This window comes from Vespula vulgaris, chromosome 4, assembly GCF_905475345.1.
Source record: "Vespula vulgaris chromosome 4, iyVesVulg1.1, whole genome shotgun sequence".
Classification (NCBI taxonomy): Eukaryota; Metazoa; Arthropoda; class Insecta; order Hymenoptera; family Vespidae; genus Vespula; species Vespula vulgaris.
The window spans coordinates 6,372,399-6,390,113 of NC_066589.1; the positions used below are offsets into that span (position 1 = coordinate 6,372,399).

At 38.3% G+C, this 17,715-nt stretch overlaps 1 protein-coding gene across 2 annotated transcripts in view; it reads left to right on the plus strand.

Annotated features, from left to right (window-relative positions):
• The window catches only part of LOC127063329 (homeotic protein ultrabithorax), a 124,580-nt gene extending 107,250 nt beyond the window's left edge, over window positions 1-17,330 (plus strand). For both annotated transcript variants that reach the window (XM_050992968.1, XM_050992969.1), the window contains one exon: window positions 14,840-17,330. The gene's annotated coding sequence lies outside the window, so the exon portion shown is untranslated. The remainder of the gene's footprint in view (window positions 1-14,839) is intronic.
• Window positions 17,331-17,715: the final 385 nt, after the last annotated feature.

Below are 17,715 nucleotides of genomic sequence, written 5' to 3' on the forward strand. Positions count from 1 at the left end.
CTTTTTATGGATTTTTTTAGATCGTATACATTATAGAATTACAAATGTATCGGCTGATAACAAAAAAGTTCTTTTAAATTTGTAAAAAGTCACTCCACAGATCTCGGCTATTCCAAACGCCATTTCACAAAAGAATCGAAGAACTTAGTTAACATTCAAACAGAGCCAAGTCGTTTGCCGTAAAGCGAGCATCAAAGACGCATAAAATTAATCCGAATGCAACACCCTCTCTTAGTTAGCCTCACCGAACTAAACGGCACGACTGGGTACGTAAACAAAAGATTTCCGCGTTTCGCGGTGATAATTTAACAGCTCCTTATATACTTACTGGGATCTTCCGCGAGCTACGAATATCCCGAAATCTGGTTTCGCGCGGTGGTATTAGCATTTAAAAGTGAGCAGTACCCGGCCTGCCGGCGCCATTGGTCCACATTTACACAACAATGAGGGTCCGCACTCTAAAAACTCCCAGAATCCCTGGGCTTGAAAGTCAGAGGCGAATCAGTGAGAGAAAGAGATAGGAGAAGAGATGGGGGAAGAAGAGAAGCAGAGAATGCTAACGCCATCGGAATCTATCTCTTTCTCTTTCTCTCCTTCTTTCTCTTTTTACCTTTTTTCATCTCTCTCTATCTCTCTCTCTCTCTCTCTCTCTTTGTCTGTCTCATTCCCCCATTCAGTCGGTGCTCTCGCACGCACACAGGCAATCTCTCACTTAGAGATAAAGTTTGGAAGAAGGGGAGGATGAGTCGTGGTAGGGAACACAGTGAAAAAGAAAGAGAGAGATAGAGAAGGAGAGAGAGAGAGAGAGAGAGATAGAGATAGAGAGAGAGAAAAGAGGCAACGACGCAAGCTAACTAGAAACTCGCAATACAAAACCTAAGACTCGAGCCTTTTCTTTTTTTTTATCCTGTTTTCGGGACCGGACTAGCCTCAGAGAGGATAGCATACGATCCTCTCTTCCTCTCTATCTCGTTTCTCGGCCATGGATATTTCTAACACACACGACCCACCCATCCCAGTGGCAATGATGGCGTCTGCGACGTTGCCAAATTATCTTACGTAACCACTTAATTTTCCTTCGATCCCCATGCGATCCGATCGGTTTGAAACTTTTAAAACGGTACATTCCATTGCGAAGTAACTAAAAACCTGTTACTTTACGTTAAGTTAGTTATCGCGTGACCCTGGAGATAAGTAATAAAGTTACGTCGAAAATACTTACACGGGATCAACGATAGTTTCGGTCGCATTAATGCGACAAAAATTTCTTTCGTGTCGACTACGATGATATCGTTAAATATATCAAAGAAAAGAAAATGCTATACACGATGAGTAACGTTAACTATATTAAAAAAAAACGCTTGTCCTCAAATTACATCTATTTCTTATGTTTCTTCATTTATTCTTCTTTTTAAATCTATTTCCAATATCATCGTCGTTAATAAAGTTAGCCATTATGTGTAAATTCGCAAGATATTTTAAGCGACTAATTGAGAACGTTGCGCAACTATTATTGTATTATTCATTAGTATTATATATTATGTACTTGTTATCGGATCTCGTTTATTCACGTTATTAGAAAGTTATCTACGTATTTATGTATCTTTAAGATTTTGCTTTGGTAATGTGTACTTACGTACGTTTTTTTATGCGTAATTATTCATTCCGTTTAACGTCCGTCCCATTCGAAGTTCGTATTCCGTTTGCCAACTTGTAAATTGCAATGATAAAGTCGAAACCGCAAGCGCACGCGTCCGACGAGGCAAAATGTAGCTTCAACGCGAAGAAATTGACGAAATTAATCCGTGCGGAATCACTTAATCCGCTCTTGATCGTTTCCAGCTTCTGCGTTCATATATTTAAATGGACCACCCAAGTACGAGTGGCACGAGTGAAATGTTCCTTGACCAAGCCCACGTAATAAATAAATCGTTCTCCGACTTTATCGCGTTTCTATTTATTTAATCGCAAGCCTCGATAAAGATTTCATTCCGTATGCGGACCATTCGATCGTATCGTGTCGTTAATCGCATCGCTGCGTTTCAACTCATGGACAATTATATAATAGCTTTGCGTGCGGTATAACGAGTAATTTGTAATCGACGAAGCTCTGTACTTCATCGATATTATGTCGAACGTTTCAATTCCAAGATCGTTATGTCTCTTCTATATATTATTTTCCTACGTGAAATTTTCAAATGTGCAGAAAATTGTATATACATGTATATATATGTGCGACAAATCTAAGGCACGAAAAAGATTTCGAAATTTTCTGGTAACAGTAAAAATTGTCATCAGACGAGCAATTTTTCCAATCGATGATACGTTAGATACGAACGAATGTGAAATTTGTCATTGCACAAATTTCAGTCAATAAATTTTCCAACGCGTCGGACTAGGCTTTACGAAGATATATCACTTCCACGGGTGTTCATATAAAGTTAATGCCGCTTCAATTATAAACGGGCCAACTCTTCCTCTTTCCCCATGTAAAAAAGTTCGTCCGAACGCGCATCGAGTTTTCTTTTCGTGGCTTTCTTGAGCCATTTATTCATCGTAATATTGAAATAAGCTTTCTAAACTTTTCGCGAGAGTTTGCTCCGAGTCCGCGTGGGTAGTATACGACGGCGAAGGGGAGAGAATTTTACGAAGGACGAATAAAGGGGAAGGAGGTAGAAGTGCGAGTTAATTGTGATACACTTCGCGGAGGAATCTACATGGACTCGAAAAAGCTCGTGAAAAGAAGCGAAAATATATTACGCGTATTGTCTTATGAGCTTTTTCTGGTCAACCGAGCAGACAGAGAGAGAGAGAGAGAGAGAGAGAGAGAGAGAGAAAAGGAGAATAATCATTTCACAAATTTAATTCTATTATACTATATCATATACTTAATTAATAAAAATATCGAAATCTAATGGTGATAAAAAATTTAATGGTCCTATTAACACCGTATAACTTAATGAATATAGATTATTGGATTTTCTTCCTATCTCTCCTCGATATAATGTTGTCGCTGGAATAAGCACTTTGTGGATTTTGTTACGGTCGAAAATTTGCCAAGAGAGAAGGATTATTTTATGAGAATTTAAATTTACTTTCAGCGGCGTAACATTCTTTTGCAATAGAGGAAAAGCTTTAGCAAGAAGTCCCCGTGCTTTCATCGTGAGACGTGCTCTAAGAACGGCGGGACAGCTAATTGTGATACACCCCGCGGGGAGTTGCGTTGAAAGTGTCGAGGATCTCGAGGTGGCGCGGTTCCGAGCTTGCTTATACGAAGTTAAGAAGCAGAAGCGGTAAAGGGTGGGTAACGGGAAAGGGAAGGAGGCGTTGAGGAGGACACTACGTAGTTAGTTATATACGCTGTGGCTGTGCATGTTGCCAGTAGCGTCGGTGTGTTTTTCATTTTCTTTATATCACCCTTGACGCTCGTAAAACCATTACCCGTGACCGAGCAAATGCAACTCCTATATAAACTCTATCGGTGTGTTCATATATACCACGCGTACTACGTGTCCTTCTCGTTCTTTGACGATACTGCTGAGTTCTTTTGGTTCCGCGTTCTTTTACCACCTCCTATCTTCCAGCACCATCACCACCACTAGTCCAAACTCCTCGTTTTGTGTTTCGCCAAGACCAAGTCAATTTCCTCAGCAATGGTAAACTCGACCCTTCGGCTTTTATCCGTGGCATGCCCACGGGAATGATCCAAGCTTTCTCATCGTCGATTGGATACATTCCGTTTGCTTCGTTATCTACTTGCCAAGTTTGACTTACTAGGTGGGAAGAAAAGAAACGGCGGGTCACGCATCGACTTACTTATATACATAGATACATTTCAAACAGCCGGAACTTGGCCGCGTTCCTTCGACGACCGTTCTCTTTCCAACTGATCTTATTATCCCGAATGTTTCATCGAGATCGCGTTCTTCATAATAGCTTCACGGTGACAAATTCTTCAACCGTTAAGATCAACGTTAAACTGAAAAATATGAGACATCTGAATGCGTTAAATGGTTCAATCAATTTTAACAGCCGTTGATATAATAGAATAGATTCAAGTGAGATATGAATTTTCAATAAGCCATCGATATTTCCAAACGGGTATTTCCCTAGATTCAAAGTTAGTTTCGCAAAGTTTAAGGCGTTCATTACGCACGAGCCACTTTGGAGGCCGTGATGTGTAGATAAGTCAGTTAGCGACTCGCTCTAGCGCGTTCCATCGTGGATCCTTTTTTGCGTAGCGCCCTCTTATTGCTCTTCTCTCTTTCTCTCTTTCTCTTCCCGTTCTCTTGCTCACACTTGTCGGGTGATTCATCATCGGTGTCGTTCTCTCTCTCTTTCTCTCTCTCTTTCTCTCTTTCTCTCTCCTTTCTCTGGCTCGACTGGCTGGTCTGGCTTGGCTGGCTGCTTTGCTGGCTTTGGCTTGGCTGGCTGGCTGGCTGGATGGCTGGCTGGCTGGCTGGCTGGTTGGATGGCTGGCTGGCTGGCTGGCTGGCTGGCTGGCTGGCTCGGTTTCTGGCTTTCTGGCCCCCGAACCCGCGTACACCACCAAGCCGCTTCGTCTTCCTTCTTCTACGTAGGTACCTACACGTTGCTCGTTTTACTCCCACACTGGATCCGTACCAACATGCAGTTCTGGCGCGGCAGGGCGCTCTCTCCGAGTGAACTTAAAGCCAGATATTCTTTGCATTCTTTCCGACCAGTCATCATATACTCGAGTTTCGACGATATCGAACTCTTCTTTGTACCAAATTCAAAGTTGTTCCTCGTTCCTTTTCTATTCCTGGATATCTCCTAGGAACGAATTTATATCGTATTTGTTCTTCCGAAAAGATAAGTCGAATAAAAAGCCATACAAAAGAATAAGCTAGGACGGTAGTATGCAAAGATTAATATCTATCACTTTTATCTATAATGTTTCATTTGGAATAACACGAAAGATCGCTAAGATCGCACATGAGCGAATCACCTCTTCAGGAGCCACGTGTCCTCGACGTCGAAATCAGCAAGAGATTTAAGAAAGTTTCTTTGCCGTTAGGAGCCGTCGGATCAGCACCTTCGTCCACGAAGATATCTCGCATACTTGATACAACACCCACTATGGGCTTCGAGTATGCGATATATCTAAAGCGATGCATCACTCGGCAATATCACTCCGTGTCACGAAAAGATACGGTAATATTTTCCTTCCGACATTCGCGAACGTCGGCGTTGTCGGCGGTGTAAACACTGCGGGGGCACGAAAGCGAGATCGGTGCCAAGCCCCTTTTCTTTCCTCGTCGTTTTGATACGTTGTTCGCTCGTCACTCGTTGGAAATCGATTATGGCGCCGTCCGTGTGCGATCCTTTCAAACATTACTCGACAATTCAATTTATTCACGGACGGCCCTCGCAATAACATTCTGACAATATTATTAAAGTTATACTCGGCACTGTGTATTTCAACGTACTTGCCTTCCAACCTCAACATTTATATTCGCCGTTTTGATATTTCCCGCGAAAAAATTCATGTAATTGGGTCTTGCGAAATCGTAGGAATTTGCGGAGAAAGATCGAGGCTCGTTGCGTTAGTAAAGACATTTTCGATGATTATGAGAGGATTCTTTCGTGAAGATTCAACGTTTTGAGGTCGTCGGTGGCGGAAGGTGGGATTCCAGTAATTCGGTTATGGAACGGTTGGTTACTGGAGAGAGAAGTGGGCAGGGTGTCGGATGGTGGTATGGGTCGAGTGGTAGTAAGGGTAGGGGGGAAAGGGCGTTCCACGGCGTACCCTGCATGGGGTAGCTTGCAACCTCACGCGACACTAGAGCCATCTATATCCTCAAAGATTTATGGGTTCCTGGTGCAGCGGCTGCTCGGAGCAAGTACACACCGCACAATATCACGTGGTGCGGTGTTGGTGGTGCCCCCTGTCGCGACGGCCGCGCTGTCGCCCCGCAGGGGTTTACGCGCAATTCGCGCTCGTGCACTAACCTCATAAAAAAGTTGCTCCTCGATCTCAATCCGATCGGATCCCTTACGTTCTTTCTTTTAACTCGGCCGATTCTGGAAGATCCAACGATTCTCGCCCGTTTCTTATCCGTAGACCAAACTGGATTCTCTTGGATCTCGAAGTCGAGATCGCCATCACTGCTATGGTTCAATCCGCACTTTTTTTTTTATCTGCTATTTGTCCTCTGTATGAAGAATCCTCTACAAGGTTTTCTTTTTCCTACGGGACGGGACAAATCTCACTTTTTCGTTTCCTCTGGGTTTCTTTTTTCATTTTCTTTTTTATCAACAATCCAGCACAACTTCGTCCTGATTAATTCTACTTGATATTCTTCAGAATAATCAATCAAGAAAGATCGACGAATATCTTGTTAACGGTAATAAAAGATATTCAATGGAAAGAGTAATAATGTATTATTACTCTTTACGGAAATAATCGTGAGAGTCCTGGAAAAGGAAGATCAATGAATGGAAAAGAAATTAAATGCTTTGAAAGAAACGTTCGATATATATGTATGTAGGTAGAATATATACCGAGATATATGTATGCATGTATAACAAGTGATCGTATTCGTGGTATGGAAAGGACGAAGCGAAAGCAGAGGTTTTACAACAACCCCCTTGACACGGCCGTCAATTCGTACTTCCCACGATATTCTGCGTGAGTAGTAGCGAGGAGAAAGATAGAGAAAGAGAGAGAAAGAGAGAGCTAGCAAGTGAGTGAGAGACAGAGACAGATAGAGAGAGAAAGAGAGAGAGAGAGAGAGAGAGAGTGAATGAGTGGGTCGTTCTAGTATTGGTACGAGACGAGGGTGAGGACGAGGACGATATGAGTACGGGTATCTACCTACTACCTATGCCAGTGCACTCCAACCCAAGCAAACGGCCCGTTCCACCGATGCGGCCGGTTTACGAGCAACCTGTGGTAACGAGAGCGATAGATAATAACCGCTCCGTGCTTGACTCTCATCCCCCTTCTCTCTCTCTCTCTCTCTATTTCTCTCTTTCTCCCTCTTTCTACCCCTCGGTCTCTGTACGTTTCTGCACGTACGCGTCAGCTTCATTTATTTTTTACCAAGTCCGGAATCGAGCGAGCATCGCGTCGAATGAAGGAATCCCGTCGCTTCCATCCACCATGCGGAATTATTTACATCGGCACCAAGCCCCCGAGAGATTTTGTTTGACAACGCTTATAACAACGATGACTGTCCAGTGTCCAACGTCCTCTCATATCGTATGCGTTAAGGCTTAATCACGTTGCTGAATATATGTTGGTATACCTAACTCGTACTCGGTTCCTGCTTCTGCTTGATTTTACAAGGTTCTTCTTCCTTTATTTTATACGATTCTTCTTCCTTTTCTCGATTCGAGAGCATACAGAAAGATGGCGTAGGTATGTCGTACACGTTTATCGTTCGAAATAAGACTCGCCAATTTATCTTCGTTATTGTTTTACAAGAGCGAATAACGTGTCCCGTAACGAGTCCTACGCAGTAAAGAGATTATTTATTATAAGTTTGAAAGGAGCACCTGCGTATACAACGGTCCTGTGAAATTATTATCGGAGATGCACGCTCCGATATACTTCATTACGATATCCGCTTGTTAACTGATAACGTTATTATACGGATAATTAAAATTGTAAGATAAAATTATAATGAAGAAATGAAATGAATAAATGAACAAATATTGTAATTATATAAAGTGAAATAAAGAAACACTTATGTTATCGCATCGAAGTTTGAATATCGATCTTACGTTTGTAAATTAATAATAATTATCTGAGTGAGATAACGAGGAAAAACTTGACGTTAACTCGCGTAGATCTTAAGCTTAAGATTCTTTCTGAAATCTAATCAAACCGAATCACCGGACGGTGAACTCTCTTGCAAGGCCTTGTTCCCTTGAGTCGTCTCACGAAATCACGTTCCTTCGGTTTTTACGAGATTTAAGCGTCGTTACGTTCTCGACGCGCAGGCGCGCGCGATGGAAATTTATTGCGGCTTAAAAACTCTAGCTCCTTCGGAAATCCTGATAAATGTGCAAAGAAGCGCCGGTAGTGCGTGTAGGTATACGTGTACATATATATTATATATATATATATATATATATATATATATATATATAGACTTAGTGTATATCGGTGTAGGTATCCATATCAATGTAGATGTAGATACATCTACAATCGAAGAAATTCTGAGAGAAGGAGCAAAGGCAAAGTGACTCTAGGCCGAAATGCAAACTGTATGAAATACAAGGTCGTCGTACAAACAAATGTCGACGACTGGCATAATCGTGCCAACGCTTCGTGCACGTCTTTAAGAAGATCCAAAAAACTTTTTCACCACTCGATTTATCGTTCTTGTTAGAAGCGATAAGGATTCGGTAATCTTTGAATTATAGTTCGCCACTCTAATGCCATAGAACTGGTCGTTTAATAAATTTCACACGACGGTTTACGCAAAAGCGCAAGCTTTTTACGCGGCGCGATACCGTTCGAAATAGAAACGTATAAATTCATTGATCGTAGGTGTTTAAATTTTCAAAGATAATTGATGTACATATTTATATCGATATGTATGTATATATGTATCAATGATAATTAAATGTCAATAGTATCGATATATACACATATATACATTCTAAAATATATATAAATTTGTATTCCGAGTAAAACTTCTGTAGCTATAAAAATAAATTCTACTATGTTCTCTAATAATAATATTTTTAAACTTATACGAGATGATAATATATGAAAATTTAATACGTTCTACGCGGGAGGAATCGTCGATACGTCTTCCTCTCTCCAACTGCAATCTTTTTACTAACCAAAATTCAATTATTTCGCACAAAAGAGGGACGATGGATGTGAGCGAGAAGATTCTTTTTGACAAGACAAAGCACCGAAAAAAAAAATTGCCAAGGAAAAGTACAAAGGGTGTTGTCTGTAGAAATGGCTACGAGAATGAATCTAGTTTCTCCAAGAAAGAGAGAGAGAGAAAAAGAAAGAGAATGAGAGAGAGAGAGAGAGAGTTTAAGATCTTCCTGCTATTTCTTTCTTTATATTCTTCTTCTTCTTTTTCTTTTTCTTCTTCTTGCAATTTTCTTTCGCTACGCATATCAAAAGGCTCAGGACAAACAAGTTTTTCGCGTACCTTTTTAAGGCTGTCCACTATTTTTCGCTTGTTCCGTATGCAACTTCAGATATGGTCAAAATATGAATTACAACGGCAATAAAGAAACACTATGCACATCTATTGCACCGGTGCATAAGCTTGTATAGGTTATACTCCTCTCACGCTTAACTTAAAAATCGAACAAAAATTTATTTATCTGTCCAAACAAGATTAGAAAATGTAACTATTATAATTTAATTTAGTTGGAATTACATTGAAGAAAATATTGAAAAAGACTAGAAATATGCAGCCATTCGCCCGGTAGTACTTGCATCTCGTAAGATTTCGATATATTGCAAGTACTACCGACCCAGGTCTCACCACGTGGAGGTTGCTGCATCTGGAGACCCACGGGCTAACGATGACTCTAAAATTCGTGTGACCGGCGTGATCTAATAATCGACGTTTCAAGCAAATAAAACGCAACCCAGACGCAACCCAGACGCAACCCAACGCCTGTGCCCGCCGACACGCGCGTGAGTGTTTACCCTATCTTACCCGATTCGCGGCTAACAATCGATAATAAATCGATCCATTTGACGATATATCGGACTTGTGCCGATATTTCGAATCTTTGCTGGTCCTCGATCTTGTATGATCCATCCCTCAATTATTCAGACTGGAGAAGAATAAGAGAAAGATTAGAAAAGAAAGCCCAAACGTGCTCGCACGTAAAAATGATAGAACTCAGAAGAAATGAAAAAAAAAATCTTTTAGATACAATGGAACATGTGCACGATGAAATTAAAAACATGGACGTATTGAATATAGTTCCATTCAACAAAAACCAGAATACGAAAATCGAGTTTGAATTTTCGATACTGAAGAAGAAGATCCGCTCAAGGACTCAACTCGAGGGCTCAACTCGAGACTCCTACCTGAGAAAAACTAGAATTATTAATTTAGAATAATTAATCTAGAATAATTGTCTAAACTATTATATGCAACCATTCGCCTGATAATACTGAAATCTTATTAAATTACTCTATACCACGTGTAATACTGATCCAAATCTTACCGCGTGGAGGTTGCTGCATCTAAAGAACCACGAGCTGAGCGAAACTATACTTTAAAAATCCTACTCAAATTTCTGGAGTAACATGAGCTTAACACAAATTCAGATCTCAAAGTTAATTGGTGGAGTTTGCATTTAAACATTAGTAAGATAATTGTATTTATTAATTTTAAACTCCCAAATTAAGACTAAATTGAATTTATTTTATATCGATTGTATCTTACGATCTTTGTCATGTTTCTAAGAATATTTTATTCTTTAAATGTTAATAAAATAAATATAAAATTTTATATAAAAGAAAAGAAATAAGAAAAGAAAAATATACATACATATATATATATATATATATATATATATATATATATATATTATTTAGGAAAAATAAAATTCTGAATTTAATTCAATTTAAATTTATAAGAGAAAACGAAACCAAAAAATTTTCGACTTTAATCTAAACGAATGTTCTTTTCTCATAACGCGTGACAAAGAAAGAACTTGGCACACATTTTATTGTGCTTGTTTCAGCTCCATGGATACCTTTATTCAGTTTCATTGGTCCCTATATTGCCATATCATACGTATTGTTACTATGATTTCAATTGAACTTAATTTTATACAAATGAAAAATATATTATTTATGAAAATTGAAGTATGAATTTAATTTAATTTAATTTAACTTTAAAGAGAAAAAAGTGAAAAATGTATGACTCGAATTTAATAATTAAAATCAATAGCAATGTGGGACCAAAGATGGAATGTTACATCGTCTCAGTTCCTGAAATTATTATACCCATCACCATAAGAGCTTTTTGAGTGACAACATGGTTAAATTAAAATATGACTAAGAGCTATTCTCGAAAGGTTCTACGAAATCTTCGAAAATAACTCAATAGTCTAATAGTTGCCCTCTTGAACCACGATCTGTGGAGGCCTTTTCGACTTTTAGCCTCTTCTTTGCTTCGTGCCCTAACAACTATTATAAAACATTTGATTACTAACGTCTCTTATTCTAAAACATGGAAGAAAACTGATAAATCTAACGCAATTCTAAAGAAATCCTGAAACGAAAAATCGAGAAAGCGTAGAGAGAGAAAGGAGAATTAATATATTAATTGCTGAAAATCCCGAACTAAAAATTGATTAACTTATTTTAAGATCTACGGGCTATGGTTCTACAAATCTCATTGTTTTTTATCAATGATTTTATTCGACTTTTTTCAATCAAAAGCAATGACTTTATTGAGACTTTTTTTTACCAACAAAATTGATTAAATAGTGATTAATTTTTATTAAAAAATGTAATAAAAAATCCTCGAACGCTCCTTCTTACAAGCGATTACTTGAATTATTAGAAAACAAATCATAAAATTTCGCTTGTAATTCAGAAACTATCCATCGCGATTGTCTTCTTGCTCATTCTTTATTAAAACTCGTAAATATCGATTTTTCATTATTTCGGTGAGTGAAAAATATTTCCAAATGCATTTAAATATTTGAAATTTCAAATGATTATAATTAACGCGTTTGAACAAGAAGACTCTATCCTAATCTAATAAATAAATCAAGAAATAAAAAACCATTCACGAGTAAATCTCTGTAGAAATTTACTCGTGATCACTCAATGCTCTTCTATCAATTAATTACAACCAATCATTCATGCCGATAGAGACCTTTAGTCCTCGACATGATTAAGTGATCGGAGGAACTGAAAAAATTACTTACTACTTAAGAAGTTCTGCGATGGCTCCAAAACACTCGTCCGCGATTTAGGTCGAAATTGAGGGTGGATGATATGTAGATGGTTGAAAATGAGGTAGGTCGACATCGAAGTTGGTTGAAATCCTCTTCAATGATACACTGACTCTATTTATACGCGATAGTTATTTTTTAACGGACGGTCACTGAAGTTATTTCGCGAAACTCTACTGTCTTTAATAAATATAATCTATGCTATTGTTAAAAAAATAAAAAACTTTGCGAACAAACACTGGCTCTAACGACTACATGGCACACAGTCGAAACAAATTCACTTGTTGTTTAAATCGCGAAACACGTACGAACAAACACTGACTCTACTTCGCGATTTTTTGCTTCTTATTTAAACGATATAAACATTCGATTACATCATTGCTTCGCTCGCATGCGTAATATTCTGAAAAAGAAAAATAATGAAAAAATTATTAGTATCGTTCTAATCAGAAAGTATTGTAGAAATTATTCAATATAAAAATGTTCAATATAAAAAAATACTTACTTTATATCTTCGTTGACTTCGTCACTTGCACGAAAAATATCCTGAGAGAGCTCCGATGTACACTCGTCGAAATCCAAAAGAGAACTAACACGGTAATTCCGATAAAAGTCGATTAAGAGTTTCTGTTTATTGACATTACACGTAGCCAACGACTACGAGTTCCAATACAAAGTTTTTAGGCATTGAAATTTTAAATAAAGATTATTTTCTCTTAGTTTATCGCGTTTAACGAGCTATATTACGTTTAACGAAATATACTATTGCTTAAATATTAGTCTATTGTACTCGGTATACATTATATATTGTTTAAATAATTATAAAATTTCCGAAAAGTTTTAATATTTTAAACTTAGTTGTCCGGAAAGAGGTCTTCGACGTTCTCTGGTCGGTATACGAAGGAAGACTAATTCAATGTTAATGAAAATCGATCGATACTCTGTTTTTGTTGATATTAGATGTCCGCGACGACTTTGAATGTAGAATTTAATCGTATTAAAATGTTAAAGTAAAATTGTTTTCTATGTAACACGTGCTTCGAGCTATATAACGTTTAACGAAATATAATATCGTTTAAATATTAATTTATTGTACTCTATATACAATATATATCGTTTAAATAATTATAAAATTTCCAAAAAGTTTTAATATTTTAATCATAGTCGTTTGAAAAAAGATTTTAAATATCTTAGTGATATCTTCACTTTTCCATAAAGTATAGGTCGTGGTTCGTTTGCCGCGTCATGTTAGAATTATGAAAGAATGAGAAAAATTGTATAAGATTTATAGGAGATAACGTAAATCTGAAAAATAAAGGATTTTGTTAAAATAGAATTCTTTTTCGTAGAAACTCTAAAAATACTACAAACTCAGTTAATACGATTATATATCAAAAATATAATTATTATTCAGAAATGAAATATATTTACTAAAAAGTACGGAAAAATCGTTCCATTTGAAACGATTGAAATGTTAAATCTATAGAGAAAGAGAGAAAGAGAGAAAGAAGGAGAGTGTAAAGGAAGGAAATAGAGAAGATATCGGTTTGGTCTGTTCGAGCCACAACGTCGGTTCCTCTCTTCCTTTGTCTCGACCGCTTTTCTAACCCCTTTCGCTCTTAACGCGAGCTATCGATATTCGGAGATACAAACACCAGGAAAGCGGAGACTCAACGTGCGTGTGGCCGGACAAGGCACCACGTGCATTCGTTCCATTACAAAAGGAGCTGAACCAGCGCGCAGCACGACCCGACCCGTCCCGTTCCGTCCCATTCCATCGTATGCCGTCCCGTCTCGTGTCCCCGACACGTTCAACATATGAACGTACGTACTAGCCTCGTATCTTTGAAACGATCCACCCTCTGTTCGATAGATATTTGAAATCTCTAGAACAGAGAGAGAGAGAGAGAGAGAGAGAGAGAGAGAAAGACAGAAAGAAGAAAAAAAAGTGAGGAATTTTTCGAAATATCACTCGACGAGTTAACGTTCACAAGATTTATCGAAATTTTCAGAATAAAAAAAAAAGAAAAGAAACGAAAAAGAAACGTTACTTCTTCGCGTATTCGTGTCATCGATATCGAGAAGACAAACCGTTCGTTCTTCTTTATTTTTTCAAAAGTCCAACTGGACGTTACATGATGCAACGCGCTTTTTCGAATTCACAACGTTCGCTAGATTGCAGTGTGGCGAGTGCGAGTTATATTTCTACCGTGTTGCCAGGGGCCGTGGTGGAATCGTTTCGCAATTTTAATATTTCAGTTTTTCGCGAGTTCCATTCTACCAACGCGAGTCCGGAGCGAGTCCGAATAAATCCATTCAAGAGAGGGCTACACATTGTTCGATTCTCGTGGAAACGTGTTTTTCACATCTTCCTGTATTTCACACGCTACGAAGGTATCATCTCGTTGAATGAAGAATGGATCGTGAAATTGGACTTCACGTTTCGAAAGTACCATGACTTTTTAAAATCCACGGTTTATATATCTTACTTACATGAACTAAACTAATCTCTAATTCTATCTTCTCCTTCGTTTCTTTTTTTTTTAAAGTTAGAATGTTTAATAAAACAGGGAGGAAAGTTGATGTTTAAAAATCGTTTCGTATCGTGGCACAAAACGAAAAAGTAATCTTACTCAGTTATTCAACCAGCTTTTAATCTTTACCGAGAACCAAAACGTGGCATGGCCAACTTTTAATTAACCCTCTCACTCTCTTAATTTAAATATTAAGATCTCAATTATACTTCCTTCCCCCTTAACGCTGAAAAAAAACCAAAAAAAAAAAAATAAAAAACAAAACAAGAAAGGAAAAAAAACAAAAAGAACAAAGGTAAAATGAGAACAAGTTTCTACGTGGAAAATCATGGGTATCCGATTTAACGGCGATTTTTTTCTGCTTTCTGTTTCAGGTGAGTGGCAGGCCGCACCCGCTGTCTCTGTAATGCCAAATAGATGGTCGACGTGCGTATCCGTCGATCGTCAATTTATCGGTTGCGGCGAATCAGATGCTGCACCGGTGAGTGACGAACCCCCCGGACCTCCCGTAGCTCACTTTGACCAATATTCTCCTAACGCACATATGTACACACAGACACATACATATAGACATATTGTACATGCGCAAACACATAGCCACACACAAAGAGAGAGAGAGAGAGAGAGAGAGAGAGAGAGAGAGAGAACGAGAGAGAATGAGAGAGAGAGAACGAGAGAGACTTGCACACGAAACATATACACGAAAGCTCGATATCCAAAACGTACATAGGATGTACGCACCCGTACTATAGTTTAGCACTGTTGTGTAGTTGATATCCCATAGCCAGAATTCCTCTTCGGTCTCTGTCCGTAGCTTCAGCTTTCTCGTAGTATACACGTAGAAATGGGCAGAGTGAGCTTTCGACACGGTCACCATTATTTTCACGGGACACGCTCGTCTCGATTCTGAGGCGGATTTTTTGTCGGCGTCGCGACGTCTTTCGTTCGGCGTCGTTTCCTTTCGGCAACATATTTTCTCGAGATCGTTCGAAGCGAAACACTATACTTTGACGAGATCCGAGCTTCCTCGAGATCATCGTTGTCGTTTTTATCACCGTCGTCGTCGTCATCGTCGTCGTCGTCGTCGTCGTCGTTATTGTCTTGGGGGATCGACGAGATAGCAACGTTTTTGCGTACGCGTTGCGGACGACAAACGACTAGAGCTCGTCCGTGAGCCTCTACGAAACCTAAATACGTAATGAAGGCTAAACAAGTATTCGTAAGATAGTTATTAGCGAGTAGAGAGTAAATAAAAAATAAAGATGGAAGATTAATTAATGGAGGAATGGTCGGGGAGCGAAAACAATGCCGCGAAAAACAACAGGCTCGTACGTGAGCTATGATGAATTTCTTTTCGCGGCTCGATGTACAAATACCGTAGGAGTACGTTCTTCTTCTTTTACTATTTCCTAATCTTCTTCTTTTTCTTCTTCGTCTATCTCTATTTCTATTTCTCTTTTTTATTATTATTGTATTATTTTGTACTTCCAAATTTATCGTCCAATTTATCACAAAACCTGCGCTCGCGCACGCGTTTATTTTCGAACGATCCGATTGAATGAATTGTTAACGGCGCTGTTATGTTTTTGTTATTTTTATTAAGATTGCGAAACGACACGAGAATACATTTCCGTCGTCCGTAACTTTAAAAAGTTACGCGTACGAAATAGTTTCTTTCTTATGATCCTTGAATGAATGCGACGGATGACGGACAAGTGATTCTTTCGATCGATACAAAATGTTATTTTATGTTGATATGTTCGCGGATAAGAATTTTGTTAATATTATATAAAAACTTTTATTAGATGCTCGGTAAAAAGAGATATAATATTTTTTCGTTCGGAAGCGTTCGAAATGTCTTCAAATCTTTTTTATGTTTTTTATGTTTTTTATTTTTCCTTTTGTTTTCTCTTTTCTTTACTACTCTTCATTCTTCTTTCTATTTTTTCTTTTCATTGTCTAACGTCGTTCTCCAAGAAGCAAGACGAAAATAGAGTTATAAAGAAAAAAGCTATATATATATATATATATATATATATATATATATGTATATAATATCGTACGTACCTACCTTAGTACCTAGAAAGCCTGCGAGACGAGAAAGAAGAGCGTGTCGGCGCTACCATAAGTAGTAACGCTGTTCTCTAGTTAATGTATGTATACGAATACCTAATCGCTAAGAGGGGAGGGGGGGGAGATCTTGCGAGAAATAAAATTTTAGATAAACCGCAGTATTTCGTAAGAATGAAAATTGTAATGTTAATAAATAATTATTTATTTTGTGGATCTCGGAAAGAAGTAAAAACAAAACTAGAATCTTTTATCTGCTACGCTGTGCTATAAGTTATGAATTTAGGCAAGAGTAGGCATAATTTAGAAGGGTAGACGTTACCCGCGTGCGTAGTGGTAGACGTATTTGTGTAAACGTTTTAAAGTGGCGCAACGATCCTTTTTTGTAATATATTAGAATATTCGTTGTTTACCAATCCGAATCCCAGATTGTGTGTGTGTATCAGAGAAAAAAGAGAACGAAAGAGATAACGAGAAAAAAAAGAGAGGGGGAAAGAGAGAGAAGGAGAGAGAGAGAGAGAGAGAGAGAGACAGAAAAAAATGAAAATCCGCATGTGTATATGTGTTCTTACGTGTGCGTGTGCATGTGCGTGTGCGAGAAAGAGAGAGCATATGCAAAAGAAAGAAAGAAAGAAAGAAAGAATGAATGAATGAGCGAGTCAGGGCCACACCTGCCGTTTACGTATAACGTTGTAATGAAACGCTCTCTTTTAGGAGCGGTCATCGTTTCGAAGCCTGTTGTAATATTACATTGATTATACGATTGCTAAAAAAATAAATGCTATATAAACTTAATCACGAGTCTTCGCTTCTTTCGCTACGATTTTCTGTCGTAGCACGATACCCATCGATACTTATCTCCGCTTCCTGAATCCTTTCCACATATTTTACGATAATTAATCGAGCTTAGAACGTTAGAATTAATATATCTTTTTCTTTTAAACAATTACACTAGTCCTTTTCTTCGTTCGAAGTTAATTCGATAGTACGGTCTTATTTTTTATCATACGTTTTTCACGCTTTTCACGCTTTTCACGCTCGTCCGTGATCGAGATAAAGGATAGAAAATAGAACGGATATTAGATTTGCAGCGCGAAGAGGATTCACCGAGGCAAGGATAGTTACGTAAGATCGGCTTGCACAGTCTCTCTCTCTCTCTCTCTCTCTCTCTCTTTCTCTC